Source organism: Hyla sarda, chromosome 8 (assembly GCF_029499605.1).
Source record: "Hyla sarda isolate aHylSar1 chromosome 8, aHylSar1.hap1, whole genome shotgun sequence".
NCBI classification, from domain to species: Eukaryota; Metazoa; Chordata; class Amphibia; order Anura; family Hylidae; genus Hyla; species Hyla sarda.
In genome coordinates, this window is record NC_079196.1 from 68,924,475 (window position 1) to 68,947,183 (window position 22,709).

Genomic DNA, 22,709 nt, shown 5'->3' on the forward strand with positions numbered 1-22,709 from the left:
TGTATTTTCCTACCCATTGACTTCAACAGAGAAAATAAAATACGCAGCAGCAAATACGCAGCAAATACGCCGTGTGGAAATGTACCCTTAGGCTACAAAAACAAGTGTGTAGCTTTGTCTGGCCTTTCACAGTAACTAGCCCAAAATTAGTTTTTCAGGGGAAAAAAAATGTACACCCCGTAGGTATACCTACAGTTTACACTTATGAGAGCTGGACAATACACTCACTGTATAAGGCTAGAGAAACAATGGTGTAGCTTTGGCTGGCTTTTCACAGTAACTAGGCCCAAATTATTTTTTCAGGACAATAAAACGTACACTACGTAGGTGTACCTATAGTTTACACTTATGAGTGCTGGACAATAGGCTCTGCTTAAAATGGTATAAGGCTACAGAAACAAGGGTGTAGCTTTGGCTGGCCTTTCACAGGAACTAAGCCAAAATTAGTTTTTCAGGAACAAAAAAAAACAAAAACTTACACCACCTATGTACATACAGGTTACACTTATGAGAGGACAATAAGCTCTGCTATGCAACCTGTATTAGGCACTGTAATCAGGTGAATATGGCTTTTCGTGCCCTAACTGGCCCTTGTTAGCTTTACAGTTGTTGTACAACCAACTGCAGCAGTACAGAATCGCTGTGTAATAGAGCCCAGTACAGTACTAATAGCAGGTGACAATGGCTTTTAGTACTCTGCCTAACTGGCCCCTTTGAGCTTTAGAGTTGCTGTACATCCCACTGCAGCAGTGGAGTCGCTGTATATTACACCCAAAAGTGTACTTTCTCTCTCTCTCTCTCTCTCTCTCTCTCTCTGTCAGTGCTTTTATGCAGGGATTTGGGCTTGTGGTGAATTCCTGCTGTGAAGCTGTTTTTCTGTGCAACACACACAATGCTCTCTCTCTGCAGTGAATTGCTCTCTCTGAAATAAAACGCTGAAGTGACTGGCCGCAAGATGGCTGCTGATTGTGGTGAGCTTGTGGGGATATAGGGTAGGTAGGGTGTAGCTGTGCAGTGATGAAAGGGTGTTGGATTAACCCTTAACTGTTGTGACGCCAGGGTGCGGGTTCTTCCTCTGTATATATATATATATATATATATATATTGTGACAGAGTGTCTGGAGAAGTAGTGGACGGGGTCTATGTGTGCCCGAGGTTCCTCACTTATGTAATTTAAAGCAACCAGGGAAATGTTCAGCAGAGGTCTATGCAGACGTCTCTGCAATTCGGGTTTGTATAAAACTTGTGTGTTTTTAGGGCCTGTGTTGCTGGAGTGGGGAGAGAAGGGTGGGCCCCCACTCCATCCAGACAGTCCGGGTTTTGGGATGTCAGGTAATCACTCCTCAGGTGTGCTGGCCTGATATAAGGCTGAGAATGCAGACACATCTCTCTCTCAGCCTGGGAACAGGTTATCTGCATGGAGCCTGTGAGAGCACTACAAGTGGTATGGACTTTGCTATATTGTTTGGTGCCCGGTATTAGGCCGGCACTTGGTTAGTGAGGTTTCCTGTTGTTAGTTAGAGCCGGACAGGCTTATGATTTTGTTTTTTATATTTTATGTTCTGTACCTCAACCTTTCAACAAAACTGGCTGAGGTCAGTTAAACGAATCCCCTGCTATTTGGACTGCAATTTCTACAGTGTTCCTGAAAAACTGTGCCTGTCTACCCAGGAGACGTTATCCCTGTTTCCTAATCCCTTACAATATATATAATATATATATATATTGTATCTCCTACCAACACCCGTTCCAGGAACGATAGGGAGGAATAAAGGATTGTCCACAACTGGAGGTTTAGTAAACTGGAAATAAGTTTACTGCAACTTTTATGCAGGTTAACTGGAGTAACAGTCTTTACAGAGGACCGGACTTTAATTTCCTCACAGTTGGTTGGGACCTTGTAGGGAAATAAGCTCTGAGGCTTGCTTTACGCTGTTCCACTGAATTTAGGGTTTGGTGTTAGGTTCAGTAGTCACGTAGATTTAGGATTGAGTTTAGTTGAACTCACGGTTTGGTATTCGGCTGAAGTTAGCAGGCTTCAAGCCTAGATTTGTATTGCAGGTATCCACAGAACTCCTCTCTCTCTGCTAGTCTGGAACCCAAGAGAGCGATGATTGGGTAACAGCGCCCTTATATGGCAAAGGGGCAGGCTCATAGCCTATTGGTTTCTACCAACTGTCAGTCCTTTCACAAAGCATTGTGGTACATCATGTGACCCACTCACGTGACCTGAAAGGTCCTTAAGCTTAACCTAACAGTAGGCTTAGTAGTCGTGTGACCTAAGGTCCTGGAAGTACTATGCATATCTATATTATGTACAAATTTATATACATCAAACACATAAAATTAAAGGAGGAAGAAGTGACGTGGGGTTATCCTACTAGGAGGATCCTACCGGTAAGCAGCAACTCTGACTTTGGGGACTTAGCACACAAGGTGCGGTACAACGTACGGTACCGGGACACCACACAATTATATAGGGCTGTGACATCACAGGGGTGACTGGCTGCTTATAGGCTGCATCTGCATGTGATTCGGGGTTATCCCGCCTACGCGCCATATTAGATGCCCTGGAGCCTGGACCGCACAAAATGGAGTTTAATGAAGCGATTTGTGCTATCGTTGCAAAGTGAATTTTTCCTAAAATTCGTAACAAATTTGAATTTGTCAGATTTGATTCACGTGTTCCTAACTATATGCAATAGGCCTCTTAGATCCCCTAGGGGTATCTGGTGTAGGCAGGTGGGATTTTATTAGAGTATTTTCCCAACAAAATACTTTTATTTTATCAAATAAAACAAAAATTCAAATCACCACTACCCATTTTCCATTTTTTTTTATAACTAGATCTAAGCTAAAATAATATAATATATTTGGTATCACTGTGAACATAAATGTCAGAACTATTAAAAGATAACTTTATTGACAAAAAAGTCAATATTGTGTTATGTTTCTTTATCACATTATATGCCATAAAATATGCAATAGAAGGCCACAAAAAGTCTTACATACCCCAGAATGGTACCAATAGACCTAGTCTGACAATTTACCCAGCCAGGTAGATTCCCCATGGGCCAGTTTTCCAGGGCTCACAGTGGTCTATAATGGGGGAGGGGGTAATATGGGGGCCTTACTACGAAACAAATGTGAAGGGAGCTTACTGACCTAGCTATTTTGGGGGGCAACCTACAAATGTAATATAAGGGGGCTTACTTACCTATGTACTTCATATTGGGGGCTACGTTCTAACTAAATATGTGATCTTTTTACCTAATTCTGCCTATATATATTATATATTATAGTAAGCCTACCTACCATAAACTGGGGGCTACTTTAATACCTAACACCTCCCTCCTTACAATAAATGGGGTCTACTTAATTTAAGGGGGTCTACCTTCTTAAAGGGGGGGTATTGATGCAAATTGGGCAATATTGAATGGTGTAACTACCTAATGATGGGGTTTATTTACTTGCCTACTCACCTACCTTTTGGGGGCCTACCAATGGGGTATTCTTTTGTGTCCCCAAACAGGTAGATAGGTGGGACCCTCTTGTTTGGGGACACAAAAGAAGATTAGAACTGTATAAAGGCATAAAGAAGGGACATACTACATGGGAGAACAAAAGGGGACACTATTAATGTGGGGGCACTATTACTGTTTGCACTTTTATTTTGTGGCTGAATAAGGAAGGTATTCTTAATGTATGTGGACACGATCAGTGTGGGGGGCAAGGGGGTCATTATTACCATTGGGATACTTTGAAGAGTTATTAGTGCAGGTGGGGAATAGATAAGGAGGATGCTGGAAATGTGAGGAGCCTAAGATGTTTGTTTGACTAGTTCTACGTAGAAGAGTCATGGCTGGAAGTTGTCATGACAGCATGGGATGGATGAAAAAGACAGGAAAAGGGAACAACTCCAATTAGAGAAGATTCCCACTGTAAGTCCCTGGATGTAACTGCACTGTAATTACTTTCATGGGTCCCTGCTCTTGTACAGTGAGCAGTGAAGCCTCACACTGTATGCCTTGCTGCTCACTTTTGCTGCATGCTCTGTGCCAGCTTGGAGGTAAGCAGTGATGCTGTATGCTCTGCATTTGGTCCAGCAAACCTTAACTACACACTTCCACATTCACTATATGCCTCGCTTTTTAGTGTACAGGGACATTTGACAGGTGTCCCCGTGCCTCTACAAATCTGAATCAGCCTTCAAATCCATTTCAAATTCAATTGCTGATTTAAGCAAATCCTCTCGAAACAGATTTTCTTAGATCTCTACTGAAAACTTTTCTGATACTATTTATGTTTACAATGATGTCTTAATTCACATATCAGAAAGAAAGTTTTTTTGTTTTTTATTTTTTATAAAACATGTAGGAGATAAACAAAATTATATTCAGACTCCACAAATTTTCCATTTAGTTAACAGCAGATTTATTTCTTGTTTTACAATTTATTAACATATTTCCACAGTTATGCTTTCTTACGATGTCCAAGGCTTCACTTCATTACGGTCACATCTAGTAATATTTATGCATAAAGCCGATAGAAAGAGTTATTTCTCTAATGTGATTTGTGATTTTAAACCATAAAGGGATTGTCCTGTAAAAAATATTTTATCCACAGGATAGATGATAAGTACCTTGTTCTTACCCTCTGTGATCTCCAGAACGTGGCCCTGGCTTTTAGAGAGGACACTTGCTGTAGATGGCACATGCTCCGTTTACTTCTATGGGAGTGCCGAAAATACCCAAGTACAGCACTTCCATCTCCAGCGCTCCTATACACATAAATGGAGTGCGAGCGGTCTGCAGCAGGTGCTCTCTCTGACAGTCAGGGCTTTATTCTGAAGATCCGTACTGGGACCACCTGCAATTAGATACTTATTGGAGATGTGCAAACCAAACCCGGCAAACCCATTCTCGCTCAGACCTTTGGACAAAACAAGCTTGCTAAACATTCAAATTTTGCCAGGCTTGGCCCTTGCAAGGCACTATTACAGGAGAAGGGATGAGGAATACATGGCATTTTGGCGCCTAAATGCATGATAGGATGAGGAAGTAACAGTGAGATGTTGTCAGGCAGCCCAGCATGCTTTGCAGAAATCAGCAAAATCACCGTAGATTTGCCAATCTTTGCTTGCATTATGTGACATACAGCTCCCAGACCAAACAGGTGACAGCATAGGGGTTGGTTGAAGATGCTGATAAAACCCTATGTACTGCATTGCTGCCACAAAGAGGAGCTCACTGTGGAACTACTGATCCCTGAAAGCCTTCACAATTACAATACAAAGCATGCTGAGCAAAGCATTGAGCAGTGTGCTGACCTCAGTGACCTGTCGCTTGCATTACTGTGTCCAGTTGCTGCACTACAAACCCCAGCACTGTGACTACAGAACGATTCCATAGAAAGTTATGTGGTTTTGGAGAATAATACGGCCATTGTGGACTGGCTAGCTCTTGGAGGTGGAAGCATTTGTTGATCATAGCATTAGTGGGACTGGTGGTGGTATTGTAAGGCATCATGGTGGATATACCGAGGGGGAACAAGGAGCCCATGATTAGACATCAGAAGTTCATACTGAGAAGGGGGGTGGGGATAATGATTAGGAGTTTCATGATGATGATATCAGCAATGAAGAGTAGAGCCAAGGTAGGGCCAGAACATCTGTAAAACATACTGGACGTGGCCTGTTGGTTTCACCAGCTCAAGAGAAGGTGACGTCAACCAACCCTACTGCATCTGTAGGCTCTAGAAAAAAGCTTTCCAGAGGAGAGGCACAGTTGGGTGGTGGTGTACCTATCTCTTTATTGGTGTACCTATCTCTTTTCTATCTAACCAGATGCAGAAAACCAGGCACAGTTCCTTTCTCCACAAAAAGAAAGTAAGGCATAGCCGGGGTCTAACTTTAGAAATTAAGGCTCTATGTAAGCACATGGAGGGGCATCACAAGGCCTGGCTAGAAGTATCACTAATGCACCACTGCCTGCTGTCCGCTGGCTACTACCAGCACTAGTACACCACTGTCTGCTGCCCGCTGGCTACTACAACTCCCATCAGTCCATCACCCTTGCTGCTGATACTACCAGCCAGGCCTACACATACATATCACATGATCCTAAACAAAGTGATAATTTTTTTTAGGCTTTTTATACAAAACCTATTTCTTCTTCACCATTTTGGAACACCATTTCTGTTGTAACTCCCAAAAGGAAGAATTTTTGGAATGCTTGGAAAAAGCCAATGCAAGTAAGCATGTAGGAAACCAGCGCATTTAGAAACTTCAGGTTTATTGGATAAAACTTCTATGTAACAAATAGAAGTAAAACATACCATAGGGCAGGAGAAACGGCAATGATGCTTTCAGGTCATGTGACCCTTCAAAAAAGAGAAAAAAAAGCCAATGCATCTGCTTCACTTGCCAGCCACCAAACCTGTTGTAATTCCACAAAACTGAGAATTTTTCTTAATTTTTTCAACTTTTCAATTGTTTACAAAAGCTATTTCTTCTTCACTATTTTTGAGAGACCAATCCTGTTACAACTATGTAAACAGAAAGTAAGGTCTAGCTACAACTATTACTAATTCACTTCCTGCTTCTCGATGGCTACAGCTAAGACTAGTTCACCAATGCCTGCTGTCCATTGGCTACAGCTACCACTAATCCACTAATGCCTGTTGTTCGCTGGCTTCAACTACTACTAGTCCACTACTGCCTGCTGAAACTGAAAGGTGTATTGTGCGCATGAAGGAGAGATGATAATGAAGTTTCTACATCTGGTATTCCAACCTAACAAAAAACATCTCCAAAGGGATGTACTGCTAATACCAGAGAGGCCTGGACATACACAATACAACCCAACAGGATCTCAAAAAAGGACAACTTTTTTTTTACTTTTCAATGTTTAAAAAAGTTATTTCTTCTCTATTTTGAGACATTTAGGCTGGAATTCCACTTGTTTTTTATGGGGAAAAACGCCAAGAAAAATGTCAATTCTGCTGCATGGTGTTTTTTTGGCCAAGATGTTAGCTGTAAATCAATGAGAAATTGTTGTTCTTCTCCCATAGAAGTCTATAGGAGTTAAAAAAAAACACCAAGAAAAACGCCATGTCGGTTTTAATTTTGGTGTTTTTGCAGGCGGTTTTTATTCTCTTTTGGACTTTAGCAATCCAAAAAAGTGATGGTGATACCTTTTTTAATAAAATTTTGTAGGGTACCATTAAAAAATAAATAAAAAATATACAGCAGTGATGGAAAAAATTGCATTTAACGAAATGTATCTTTTTTTTATAACAACATTTTTATAAATTTTTAAACAGGGATCAATTTATGTGTGCGGGCAGGCACTAAAAATATAGCCAACAATAATAAAAATGTAGTGTGTGTGTGTGTGTGTGTTTTTAACTTTTTATTCTTTATTTTTAGGTGGTACTACTACTCCCAGCATGGAACACACTGTTCCATGATGGGAGTAGTAATACCTGTACTAATTGACAGATCGCCCCGGGTTTTGTTGTGATCCTTCTGTATAATGTATAGATGTGTGTGGCCGTTCTTCTATGGTCCCCTGCACTGCCGTATATATATACACCTATTCATATTTCCCGCAGAGAGCTGTGATTGGCCAGATGGTTCCAGCCAATCACAACTCTCTGTGGGAAATATGAAAAGGTGTATATGAATAGTGACATCCGTTGTGATCTTTCCTTAACTGCAGGTACTACAGCTCTCAACATGGAGCAGAGCATGCTCCATGATGGAAGTAGTAGTAGTAGTACCTGCACTTAAGGACAGATCACAGCGGGTATCACTCCTGACACTCCTGTGATCGTCCTTTCTATTGCAGAGATGTGGAACGGCTCTATACAGCGCTCGCATCTCTGCACTATACTCCGGCCAGTGATATGAATAAACCATCACTGAGAGCAGTGATTGGCTACAACCATCCCCACTCTGGGCGGAAAATATGAATGAGTGATGTCCTATTCACATCACTGGCCGAAGTACAGAGCAGATATGCGAGTGCTGTATAGAGCCGCTCCGCATCTCTGCTATATTATGGACGATCGCATCGGGTGTCAGGATTGACACCCGGGGTGATATGTCTATTAGTACAGGTACTACTACTCCCATCATGGAACAGTCTGTTCCATGCTGGGAGTAGTAGTACTACCTAAAAAAATGAGAAAAAAAGGGAAACACACATTCACTCTTTATTAAAAATGTATTAAAAGTTCATTCTAAAAAGTAAAAATGTCCTTAAATACATTTTTTCCTTTCCCTACTGTATCCTTTTTTTTTTTTTGGTACCTAACACATTTTGAAAAAAATGGGGCCAAAAATGCAATGTTTCAACTCAAATGCAAAAATGCCAGAAAAAACGTCAGACGTAGGAAATTGCACTGGCTTTTTTTTTCTGTTTTTTTAGTGAAAAAAACGCTGGGGAAAAAAACAAGTGAAATCCTAGCCTTACAACTCCCAAAAAAGGGAGATTTTTTGATAACTTTGTCAACTTTTCAATGTTTAGAAAAGATAATACAATAATCAGGAAGATAAGGCCTCATACTTACATTATTAGCAAACATCTCATTAATTTAGTGTACGAATATATTTACTGTGGAAAAAACATATTCCTCTGATCAAACACAAGAGACATGTCCTAGTTTAAATTTTCAATCCTTGCAGTTAGAATCTATGTAACAGTATCATATATCAGAGCATTTAAAGAAGTACCGTATATCCACAAATTCCATTCCAAAATATATTTATGAAGATTCCTACTTCTTATTCTACAGAATTTAGTAACATGTAGAAAATCAACAGAATTTGATTCTAAACGAAATCTTGTAAAGCAAAGCTTGACTAAGAAGTAGCAGTCTCTGGCCATAGCTCCGTCCAAAGTGACAAAAAAAACAAGATTGAAGAAAATATATAGCACATAAAAATTACCCAAAATGCAAAGATTACATATAATTTTTAATAAATTAACTAACTATTTGTTTTGGATTGATCTTCAAGAACCATTCACTAAGGAACCGTATTATTGAAAAACACGTACCATATATACTCCAGTATAAGCCGACCCGAATATAAGCCGAGGCCCCTAATTTCACCCCAAAAACCTAGGAAAAGTTATTGACTCGACTATAAGATTAGATAGAATGTATATAGTAAGGGGCTATACATGAACCTTAGTTAGGTATTACCTCACGGCAATTAGAAAGTAGAAACAAGTGATCCCTGTGAAGGATTGAGGTGCCTTATTAAAATGTAACTTTTAATAGTTATACGCTTAAAAATCTTAACCAAATAATAGTGCTCTAATGGTGCAACCAAACAAAAATAAAGGAAAAAAGCGAATCAACGCTAGAGAGCCAGTTGGCTAGCGTATGGCGCTCATCTGTCAGCCTCGTGTCACGATATATAGGCTGATTAATACTTGTCAATATGCTGATTAGTACTTGTCAACATGTCACCATACCAATACTAATACTGAAAGAACAGAATAATTGTATTTTAGATAAACTGTTTTAGAGTCCCTTGTCCCAACGCGTTTCCATGGGTGGAACTGATAAGTAGATTTGTTCCCACCACTTCATCAGGGGTCTAGAAATCAACTTCATATATTATATGTATCCAGGTAATAGAATGGAAAACAGATACATTGTACTCCAAATAGTATACAGAGATATGGTGTATCACTGCAAGTGTCTCTCTAGTAGCTTAAAGGGGTAGTCCAGTGGTGAAAAACTTATCCCCTATCCTAAGGATAGGGGATAAGTTTGAGATCGCGGGGGGTCCGACCGCTGGGGCCCCCTGCGATCTCTCTGTTCGGGGCCCCGACTCTCCGCCGAGATAGCGGATGTCGACCCCCGCACGAGGCGGCGGCCGACACGCCCCCTCAATACATCTCTATGGCAGAGCCGGAGATTGCCGAAGGCAGCGCTTCGGCTCTGCCATAGAGTTGTATTGAGGGGGCGTGTCGGCCGCCGCCTCGTGCGGAGGTCGACACGCCCTCTTCCCGCGGGCTGTCGGGGCTCCGTACAGGAGATCGCAGGGGGCCCCAGCGGTCGGACCCCCCGCGATCTACAACTTATCCCCTATCCTTAGGATAGGGGATAAGTTGCTCACCACTGAATCACCACTGGACTACTCCTTTAAAGTGATCAGTAATCCACCATTCATTCCCCTCAGGGTCCTGGGCGCAATGGTTATGTGTGGATACTGGGCTAGTTTAAGAGACCACCGGGTAGGTTTGTTGATAGAGATGCACGCAAGAAACGCTGCAATGGCAGCGAGTGCCGGAGCGGTGTCCGGAGCTGGTGCATGTATGGTGAACATATACATATACATATCTCTGTATACTATTTGGAGTACAATGTATCTGTTCTCCATTCTATTACCTGGATACATATAATATATGAAGTTGATTTCTAGTCCCCTGATGAAGTGGTGGGAACAAATCTACTTATCAGTTCCACAGATGGAAACGCGTTGGGACAAGGGACTCTAAAACAGTTTATCTAAAATACAATTATTCTGTTCTTTCAGTATTAGTATTGGTATGGTGACATGTTGACAAGTACTAATCAGCATATTGACAAGTATTAATCAGCCTATATATCGTGACACGAGGCTGACAGATGAGCGCCATACGCTAGCCAACTGGCTCTCTAGCGTTGATTCGCTTTTTTCCTTTATTTTTGTTTGGTTGCACCATTAGAGCACTATTATTTGGTTAAGATTTTTAAGCGTATAACTATTAAAAGTTACATTTTAATAAGGCACCTCAATCCTTCACAGGGATCACTTGTTTCTACTGACTCGACTATAAGCCTAGGGTGGGAAATACATCATCCCCCCATGTCCTCATCCACCCTGTCATCATCCAGACCCCGGTCATTAACACCCCCGTCATCATCACCCTGTCATTTTCACCTCCGTCATCACCCCATCATCATCACCCAGTCATCATCCCCCTCGTCATCATCCCCCCCTTCATCATCACCGCCTGTCAATCCCTTCATCAGTGGTCTTCAACCTGTGGACCTCCAGATGTTGCAAAACTACAACTCCCAGCATGCCCGGACAGCCATCGGCCTTCGTCATCATCCAGACCCCACTTTAGTTTTCCACTCACCTCCCCTCGGTGGGAAGGAAGGGTGAGCTGGTCCGGGCCATCTATGCTGCAGGGACCATCCGGTGGGGAGGGTTAGTTGTTCTGGACTGTCTATTTTCACCGAGAGGCCCTCTTCTCGGCTCCGGGCTGGCCCCGGACTAGTGACGTTGCCTTGACGACGACGCACAGGGACGTTCATGCGCAGGGACGTCTGCTGTGCACGGACATCCCTGTGCGTCGTCGTCAAGGCAATGTCACTAGGCTGGGCTGGCCCGGAGCGGAGAAGAGGGCCTCCCAGTGAAAATAGACAGTCCAGAACGACTAACCCTCCCCACCGGACGGTCCCTTCAGCATAGATGGCCCGGACCAGCTCACCCTTCCTTCCCACCGAGGGGAGGTGAGTAGAAAACTAAAGGGGGTCTGGATGATGACGAAGGCCGCAGTGGTCTTCAACCTGCGGACCTCCAGATGTTTCAAAACTACAACTCCCAGCATGCCTGGACAGCCGATGGCTGTCCGGGCATACTGAGAGTTGTAGTTTTGCACCATCTGGAGGTCCACAGGTTAAAGAACACTGAGAAGGGATTGAAAGGCGGAGAGTTCACTCGAGTATAAGCCGAGGGGGGCATTTTCAGCATGAAATATCGTGCTGAAAAACTCGGCTTATAAGTATTTAACGAGTATATACGTTATTATACTTCAACCCTTGAATATTAAAAAATAAAAAAGATAACATTAATTTGGAGGAAGAAAACAAATGTCCTTCTTAGCTCATGTTTAAGTGAACAGAATGTTTAGGAGGTTTGATGCGATATGACAGGTGAAGTTGTGCTTGGATACCAGCAGAATAGATGTCATTGTCTAAATACATCTGTGTTTAGTTAGTTATGAGCAAATCCCAGAGTCCATCCCTACCCACACCATAACTCATTCATCATAAACAATCCATTGTCTTTTTCCTATTAATATGACTCAATAGTAGCTTGTTTATAAAATACCTTCACTTTATTCAACACTATAATGCCTATAATCCTGTAAACTTTTAATAAAGAAGATCCATCAGCTTAAAGGGAACCTGTCACCAGTTTTACGCTACCCAAACCGCGAGAAGCATAAAACTGGTGAAGGCACTGTGATGCCAGGACACTAGGAATTTCTCTAGTATTCTCAGGGAATTTCTGAGAAATTATAAAACTTATAACATGTTTCCTTTAATATGCTGCCCATTGTAAAGAGCAACTACAGGTCCATACTTTCAACTGCACTTTTTAACTCTTTTGTTTTTAGAGCTGGCGGGCTCCATATGTGGCAGTGTTGCCGGACCCTGTCAGAGTTGATGGGCACCTGGAAATGATGTGTCTTAGGTGCCAACTTGTGGAAGGAGGTGCCAGAATGATTGCAGGCCTAGGTAGAGTCCAAAGATGTTTTGACATTAGATGGTGAGTGTACGGTGTAAATGCACAAGGTTCCAGAAAAGACAGCTTTAGGTCTGTGAGTAGAGTAGGCTTGGACTATGCCAGTGGACTAAGAGTAGAAGCAAGCACCTGAAAGAAGTTGCATAGGAGGAATATCAGGTAGCCAATATGAGACTGCCAAAGTGGACTACAGACAAGCAGAACCATAATTGGGGTTGGACAGCAAGGCCTATGTGGCACCATTAAGAAGAAGCTATAGAGTTAATAAAGACAAGGTCTAGGAGAGACTGTTATTGCTTGGGAAACACTGCTATGATACAGTAGTGCTAAGGAAATGTCCACCCAGGAAAAGAGTCAGACAAGCTGACTAGAGACCAGTAGACAATGAGAGATTGGCTTCCCTTAGTCCAGAACATTTTAAAGGGGTACTCTGGTGGAAAACTTTTTATTTATTTTTTATTTGTAAATCAACTGGTGCGAGAAAGTTAAACAGATTTGTAAATTACTTCTATAAAAAAAATCTTACTCCTTCCAGTAGTTATTAGCTGCTGAAGACTTCAGAGGAAATTATTTTCTTTTTGGAACACAGTGCTCTCTGCTGACATCACGAGCCCAGTGCTCTCTGCTGACATCTCTGTCCATTTTAGGAACTATCCAGAGCAGCATATGTTTTCTATGGGGATTTTCTCCTACTCTGGACAGCTCCTAAAATGGACAGAGATGTCAGCAGAGAGCACTGTGGCCATGATGTCAGCAGAGAGCACTGTGTTCCAAAAAGAAAAGAATTTCCTTTGTAGTATTCAGCAGCTAATAAGTACTGGAAGGATTAAGATTTTTTAATAGAAGTAATTTACAAATCTGATAAACTTTCTGGCACCAGTTGATTAAAATAAATGTTTTCCACCAGAGTACCCCTTTAAGGGCCTATTACAGGGACAATCATTGAATGAGTGGGCAGATAATAGTCATGTGTTAAGGACCCAGCGTAGACTCATACCCTTCTACCCTGATTCGCTGATGCCTAGGGTCGTACCACCCTAATAATCATCAATTATCAAGCATCTCATTGTGTAAAGAAAGGATGTGTGGCCAACTATTGTGTAAATTAAAGTGTATCTTCCCTTAGCACATATTCTGAATTTGTACTTTCACATAAGCTTTCTGGTCACTGGTTCAAACCAGTTATTTATAGGATGTATTCTAGGCACCTACTGTAGCTACCATGTGTTAACTATATATCTCTTTGATTTATTACCACCCAAAACAATAACTAAAGGACTGGATCCTGAGTCCCACCATATTTGATGTTGACATTTGACATTCTAACATCGCCCTAACCCCAATATTATTTAAGGCTTCCACAATAGCCTATCCCGTACCTGATTGCATGTGTTTTCAGTACAATGTGTTGATGCAACACAGCCCAAGGCAGGACCATTATAGGCAACGAACATGGTTGGCACATGCAGCAGACAATTTCTTGGAATACTCTATTCTCCATGTTTGAAATTCACTTGTGGTAACTTTAGGAGTATTATAAGCAAATAAGTTTTATCATTTTAGTCCACGGATGGAATATTGTAAATGCAACCCAGGAAAAAAATGAGCTTCGGAGTGAGAAAGCGAAATTCTCTTGGGGTAGATCTTTGGCTCTCCTTTGTCTTATACAGTATCTGTCAGTACTTGGGCTGCGTAGTAAAAGGTATGGATAATAATATTAAAGGAAGGATGGTAAAGCTATTAAAGTTAAAATGAGATTAGAGAATATTTTTTACTTCATAAGAGGACCATCAGAAACACATTACACAGTACATATATTATACAGTATATAGACGTTTTATGAACTTTTGCCAAAATTAATATAAAGTATTAAAGGAAAACCCGACGTGAACTCTTTCATATCTTTGATATAATAAATTCATTAATCTGACATCTGTCTTTCTCTGTTAGTGAATATTAATCGGACCATCTGTAGACTGATAATACTTAAAGAATTATGGTACATTTTATTAAGGACACCTGAACAACTTCAACCCTAAAGCCTAAACTTGACAACTTGCCAAACAGCAGTATAAGCACCTTTAATGTGAATACAAACAAGTAGAAAATGCTGCATTGACTTTTTCTATAGCCCAATAGTTCTGTTTTATACTGTATAAAAAAATAATTTAATGGATAAAAAAAAACGAAATGAAAAAACAACTGCCCCTTGGCTGTAATAATTGTCCTAAGGAGACTCATCAGGTGAGAGCTTTGTCTGCATTCCTTCTTTTTTTCCTTAGATGGCCTCAGTTATGTTTATATGTTTTTTTTCAAGGCAAGATATTTGACTCCATGGTATCTCAGTGATGGTAGCACATAGAGTAATGGTACCTTAAAGGGGTACTCCGGCCTTAAGACAACTTAACCCCTATCCAATCTTGCATTCGGCGTCCACCTCTTTGAGCTGCACGTTGCGATGCCAGCTCACAAACTGCCGGGTGCCTACCACAGGGCCGGAGTATCGTGACATCACGACTCTGCCCCTGTGTGACATCACGCCCCGCCCCGCTATGCAAGTCTTTGGGAGGGGGTGCCAACCACGGAGCCGGAGTATCATGACAACAAGACTCCGCCCCCGTGTGACGTCACACCCGCCCCACCCCCGCTATGCAAGTCTATGGGAGGGGGCATCACGCCCCCTCCCATAGACTTGCATAGCAGGGGCGGGGCATGACATCACATGGGAGCAGAGTCGTGACGTCACTATACTCCTGCCCCCTGGCAAGATTGCAGGGGTCCCCAGTGGCGGGACCCCCGTGGTCAGACATCTTATAAGATGTCTTAGGGCAGGAGTACCCCTTTAACTATGTTTGTCTGTTGCTGCAAATTTCGTGCAGACGCCTTTCATCCAAGCTGAGGTGTCAGCTCCAACAGCAGCTTTACTAAGTCAGAGCCGGCTGAGAACTTGCACAGAATTTCAGTCAATAACAGATGGTGGGCCAATAAACTAATATACTGTACCACTCATAAAGATCAATGTACTGTGCACCTCAGAAAAAAATATATACTCTGCCCCTCCAAGAAAATTCTGATACTTCCTTCTCTGTAAAATTCAAATACTCACCGCATTGTCCTCACTGGGTTCCTCTCTGGCCTCGGCTAGCAAGGCCTGGCATTTAGGAAGATATATATTCAACGTAATTATGCTGCTTAGGTCCCACGGAGAGTGATGAGCACTGATGCCAGGAGCCTAGAGATAATATTTTGAACACAACCAGAGAAATGGTTTGGTATCTCTGCTTCTTCTTGGTTTGTCAAATCAGCTTTTAGTTTAACAACTGGTTCTGGGGATTCCACCCATTATGCTCTTAGGCTCTCTTAAAATGAATCAGTCTTCCTATTCAGCTAATAATACTGCTGTTACGCCAAGCGCTCCGGGTCCCCGCTCCTCCCCGGAGCGCTCGCTACACTCTCCTCACTGCAGCGCTCCGGTCAGATCCACTGACCCGGGGCGCTGCGATACCGCCTCCAGCCGGGATGCGATTCGCGATGCGGGTAGCGCCCGCTCGCGATGCGCACCCCGGCTCCCGTACCTGACTCGCTCTCCGTCAGTCCTGTCCCGGCGCGCGCGGCCCCGCTCCCTAGGGCGCGCGCGCGCCGGGTCTTTGCGATTTAAAGGGCCACTGCGCCGCTGATTGGCGCAGTGGTTCCAATTAGTGTTATCACCTGTGCACTTCCCTATATCACCTCACTTCCCCTGCACTTCCTTGCCGGATCTTGTTGCCATCGTGCCAGTGAAAGCATTTCCTTGTATGTTCCTAGCCTGTGTTCCAGACCTCCTGCCGTTGCCCCTGACTACGATCCTTGCTGCCTGCCCCGACCTTCTGCTACGTCCGACCTTGCTTCTGTCTACTCCCTTGTACCGCGCCTATCTTCAGCAGCCAAAGAGGTTGAGCCGTTGCTAGTGGATACGACCTGGTCACTACCGCCGCAGCAAGACCATCCCGCTTTGCGGCGGGCTCTGGTGAAAACCAGTAGTGACTTAGAACCGATCCACTAGCACGGTCCACGCCAATCCCTCTCTGGCACAGAGGATCCACTACCTGCCAGCCGGCATCGTGACAGTAGATCCGGCCATGGATCCCGCTGAAGTTCCTCTGCCAGTTGTCGCTGACCTCACCACGGTGGTCGCCCAGCAGTCGCAACAGATAGCGCAACAAGGCCAACAGCTGTCTCAACTGACCGTTATGCTTCAGCAGTTACTACCACAGCTTCAGCAATCATCTCCTCCGCCAGCTCCTGCATCTCCTCCGCAGCGAGTGGCCGCTTCTGGTCTACGACTATCCTTGCCGGATAAATTTGATGGGGACTCTAAGTTGCCGTGGCTTTCTTTCCCAATGTTCCCTGCACCTGGAGATGATGTCGGATCAGTTTCCCACTGAAAGGTCTAAGGTGGCTTTCGTAGTCAGCCTTCTGTCTGGGAAAGCTCTGTCTTGGGCCACACCGCTCTGGGACCGCAATGACCCCGTCACTGCCTCTGTACACTCCTTCTTCTCGGAAATTCGAAGTGTCTTTGAGGAACCTGCCCGAGCCTCTTCTGCTGAGACTGCCCTGTTGAACCTGGTCCAGGGTAATTCTTCCGTTGGCGAGTATGCCGTACAATTCCGTACTCTTGCTTCAGAATTATCCTGGAATAATGAGGCCCTCTGCGCGACCTTTAAAAAAGGCCTATCCAGCAACATTAAAGATGTTCTGGCCGCACGAGAAATCCCTGCTAATCTACATGAACTCATTCACCTAGCCACTCGCATTGACATGCGTTTTTCCGAAAGGCGTCAGGAGCTCCGCCAGGATATGGACTCTGTTCGCACGAGGCGTTTCTTCTCCCCGGCTCCTCTCTCCTCTGGTCCCCTGCAATCTGTTCCTGTGCCTCCCGCCGTGGAGGCTATGCAGGTCGACCGGTCTCGCCTGACACCTCAAGAGAGGACACGACGCCGCATGGAGAATCTCTGCCTGTACTGTGCTAGTACCGAACACTTCCTGAAGGATTGTCCTATCCGTCCTCCCCGCCTGGAAAGACGTACGCTGACTCCGCACAAAGGTGAGACAGTCCTTGATGTCTACTCTGCTTCTCCACGTCTTACTGTGCCTGTGCGGATGTCTGCATCTGCCTTCTCCTTCTCTGCTGTGGCCTTCTTGGACTCCGGATCTGCAGGAAATTTTATTTTGGTCTCTCTCGTCAACAGGTTCAACATCCCGGTGACCAGTCTCGCCAGACCCCTCTACATCAATTGTGTAAACAATGAAAGATTGGACTGTACCATACGTTTCCGCACGGAGCCCCTTCTAATGCACATCGGACCTCATCACGAGAGGATTGAACTTTTGGTCCTTCCCAATTGCACTTCTGAAATTCTCCTTGGACTTCCCTGGCTTCAACTTCACTCCCCAACCCTGGATTGGTCCACTGGGTAGATCAAGAGTTGGGGGCCCTCTTGTTCCAAGGACTGCCTAAAACCGGTTCCCAGTAACCCTTGCCGTGACTCTGTGGTTCCTCCCGTAACCGGTCTCCCTAAGGCCTATATGGACTTTGCGGATGTTTTTTGCAAAAAACAAGCTGAGACTCTACCTCCTCACAGGCCTTATGATTGTCCTATCGACCTCCTCCCGGGCACTACTCCACCCCGGGGCAGAATTTATCCTCTGTCCGCCCCAGAGACTCTTGCCATGTCTGAATACGTCCAGGAAAATTTAAAAAAGGGCTTTATCCGTAAATCCTCCTCTCCTGCCGGAGCCGGATTTTTCTTTGTGTCCAAAAAAGATGGCTCTCTACGCCCTTGCATTGACTACCGCGGTCTTAATAAAATCACGGTTAAGAACCGCTACCCCCTACCTCTCATCTCTGAACTCTTTGATCGCCTCCAAGGTGCCCACATCTTTACCAAACTGGACTTAAGAGGTGCTTATAATCTCATCCGCATCAGAGAGGGGGATGAATGGAAAACGGCATTTAACACCAGAGATGGACACTTTGAGTATCTGGTCATGCCCTTTGGCCTGTGCAACGCCCCTGCCGTCTTCCAAGACTTTGTTAATGAAATTTTTCGTGATCTTTTATACTCCTGTGTTGTTGTATATCTGGACGATATCCTGATTTTTTCTGCCAATCTAGAAGAACACCGCCAGCATGTCCGTATGGTTCTTCAGAGACTTCGTGACAATCAACTCTATGCCAAAATAGAGAAATGTCTGTTTGAATGCCAATCTCTTCCTTTCCTAGGATACTTGGTCTCTGGCCAGGGACTACAAATGGATCCAGACAAACTCTCTGCCGTCTTAGATTGGCCACGCCCCTCCGGACTCCGTGCTATCCAACGTTTTTTGGGGTTCGCCAATTATTACAGACAATTTATTCCACATTTTTCTACCGTTGTGGCTCCTATCGTGGCTTTAACCAAAAAAAATGCCGATCCCAAGTCTTGGCCTCCTCAAGCGGAAGACGCCTTTAAACGGCTCAAGTCTGCCTTTTCTTCGGCTCCCGTGCTCTCCAGACCTGACCCATCTAAACCCTTCCTATTGGAGGTTGATGCCTCCTCTGTGGGAGCTGGAGCTGTCCTTCTACAAAAAAATTCTTCCGGGCATGCTGTTACTTGTGGTTTTTTTTCTAGGACCTTCTCTCCGGCGGAGAGAAACTACTCCATCGGGGATCGAGAGCTTCTAGCCATTAAATTAGCACTTGAGGAATGGAGGCATCTGCTGGAGGGATCAAGATTTCCAGTTATTATTTACACCGATCACAAGAACCTCTCCTACCTCCAGTCTGCCCAACGGCTGAATCCTCGCCAGGCCAGGTGGTCTCTGTTCTTTGCCCGATTTAATTTTGAAATTCACTTTCGGCCTGCCGATAAGAACATTAGGGCCGATGCTCTCTCTCGTTCCTCGGATGCTTCTGAAGTTGAACTCTCTCCGCAACACATCATTCCTCCTGACTGCCTGATTTCCACTTCTCCAGCCTCCATCAGGCAAACTCCTCCAGGAAAGACCTTTGTTTCTCCACGCCAACGCCTCGGAATCCTCAAATGGGGCCACTCTTCCCATCTCGCAGGTCATGCGGGCATCAAGAAATCTGTGCAACTCATCTCTCGCTACTATTGGTGGCCGACTCTGGAGACGGATGTTGTGGACTTTGTGCGAGCCTGCACTATCTGTGCCCGGGATAAGACTCCTCGCCAGAAGCCCGCTGGTTTTCTTCATCCTCTGCCTGTCCCCGAACAGCCTTGGTCTCTGATTGGTATGGATTTTATTACTGACTTACCCCCATCCCATGGCAACACTGTTATTTGGGTGGTCGTTGATCGATTCTCCAAAATGGCACATTTCATCCCTCTTCCTGGTCTTCCTTCAGCGCCTCAGTTGGCTAAACAATTTTTTGTACACATTTTTCGTCTTCACGGGTTGCCCACGCAGATCGTCTCGGATAGAGGCGTCCAATTCGTGTCTAAATTCTGGAGGGCTCTCTGTAAACAACTCAAGATTAAATTAAATTTTTCTTCTGCATATCATCCTCAATCCAATGGACAAGTAGAAAGAATTAACCAGGTCTTGGGTGATTATTTACGACATTTTGTTTCCTCCCGCCAGGATGACTGGGCAGATCTTCTACCATGGGCCGAATTCTCGTATAACTTCAGAGTCTCTGAATCTTCCTCCAAATCCCCATTTTTCGTGGTGTACGGCCGTCACCCTCTTCCCCCCCTCCCTACCCCCTTGCCCTCTGGTCTGCCCGCTGTGGATGAAATTTCTCGTGATCTTTCCATCATATGGAGAGAGACCCAAAATTCTCTCTTACAGGCTTCATCACGCATGAAGAAGTTCGCGGATAAGAAAAGAAGAGCTCCTCCCATTTTTTCCCCTGGAGACAAGGTATGGCTCTCCGCTAAATATGTCCGCTTCCGTGTCCCTAGCTACAAGTTGGGACCACGCTATCTTGGTCCTTTCAAAATTTTGTGCCAGATTAATCCTGTCTCTTACAAACTTCTTCTTCCTCCTTCTCTTCGTATTCCTAATGCCTTTCACGTTTCTCTTCTTAAACCACTTATCATTAACCGTTTCTCTCCCAAATCTGTTCCTCCCACTCCTGTTTCCGGCTCCTCGGACATCTTCTCCGTCAAAGAGATTCTGGCATCTAAAAAGGTCAGAGGGAAAACCTTTTTTTTAGTGGATTGGGAGGGTTGTGGTCCAGAAGAGAGATCCTGGGAACCTGAGGACAACATCCTAGACAAAAGTCTGCTCCTCAGGTTCTCAGGCTCTAAGAAGAGGGGGAGACCCAAGGGGGGGGGTACTGTTACGCCAAGCGCTCCGGGTCCCCGCTCCTCCCCGGAGCGCTCGCTACACTCTCCTCACTGCAGCGCTCCGGTCAGATCCACTGACCCGGGGCGCTGCGATACCGCCTCCAGCCGGGATGCGATTCGCGATGCGGGTAGCGCCCGCTCGCGATGCGCACCCCGGCTCCCGTACCTGACTCGCTCTCCGTCAGTCCTGTCCCGGCGCGCGCGGCCCCGCTCCCTAGGGCGCGCGCGCGCCGGGTCTTTGCGATTTAAAGGGCCACTGCGCCGCTGATTGGCGCAGTGGTTCCAATTAGTGTTATCACCTGTGCACTTCCCTATATCACCTCACTTCCCCTGCACTTCCTTGCCGGATCTTGTTGCCATCGTGCCAGTGAAAGCGTTTCCTTGTATGTTCCTAGCCTGTGTTCCAGACCTCCTGCCGTTGCCCCTGACTACGATCCTTGCTGCCTGCCCCGACCTTCTGCTACGTCCGACCTTGCTTCTGTCTACTCCCTTGTACCGCGCCTATCTTCAGCAGCCAGAGAGGTTGAGCCGTTGCTAGTGGATACGACCTGGTCACTACCGCCGCAGCAAGACCATCCCGCTTTGCGGCGGGCTCTGGTGAAAACCAGTAGTGACTTAGAACCGATCCACTAGCACGGTCCACGCCAATCCCTCTCTGGCACAGAGGATCCACTACCTGCCAGCCGGCATCGTGACAACTGCCTATAAAACTGCTTAAAGTAGCAGAGCCTCTGAGCATCTCCAACAGATTCTGCATTTCCTCATATCTTCCATATGGCCATCATCCTCATCTGACCCTCCTCTTCCTCATCCTGGTGCTGCCATCCTTGGTAGCCACTAAATACAGATATGAAGCTACATGCCCAATGCTAAAATGTGGGTAATCTATTTTAGTGGATTCTTTTGGAGTCCTGACCCCAGTTTTTATTATATTGTTTAACCTTGAAGAATAATTACAAGGAACTAGGTGCCAAGCTGAAGGGAAGGACCTCTAAGGTTGTGTTCTCTGGAATACTTCCTGTGCCATGCGCATCGCAGGAAAGACAGCGGGAGCTTAGGGAGTTAAATGCATGGCTTAAGTCGTGGTGTGAGGGGGAAGGGTTTGGGTTTTTAGAGCACTGGGCTGACTTTTCATTGGGGTACAAACTCTATTCTACGGATAATTTGCACCTGAATGGAAGGGGGTCTGCTGTGCTGGGGGAGAGAATCCTGGAAGGGGTGGCTGAGTATTTAAACTAGGTGAGTGGGGGGAGGATAATAAAGCAAAGAAAGCAGACAGTGGGATGGATAGGTTAGAGAGGGGTCAGGACATAATGGCGGGTGGAGAGGAGTCCTGTGGGGGGAGGTTAAGAACAGTGGATAAGGAGATTCATGCGTTACAAACCAGCTGTAAAAATAAATGTAGCCCGAAAAATTGTAATCCCAATAATTCAAAAAATTCCATTAGCCCCAATAACTCAATAACTACAATAAGCCCCATTAACTCAAAAAATACCATTAGCCCCAATAACTTAAATAACAACGTTAGACGCAATAACGCAAAAAATCCCATTAGCCCCAATAACTTAAATAATAACGTTAGACCCAATAACTCAAAAAATCCCATTAGCCCCAATAACTTAAATAGTACAATTAGCCCTTATAACTCAAAAAATGACATTAACCCCAATAACTCTGAAAATCCCATTAGTGAGACTATATGTGTAAAACTTAATGGAAATGTAAAGTGTATGTTCACAAATGCCAGAAGCCTAGCAAATAAAATGGGGGAGCTTGAGGCCTTGATACTGGAGGAACATATTGATATAGTTGGGGTCACTGAGACATGGCTGGACTCC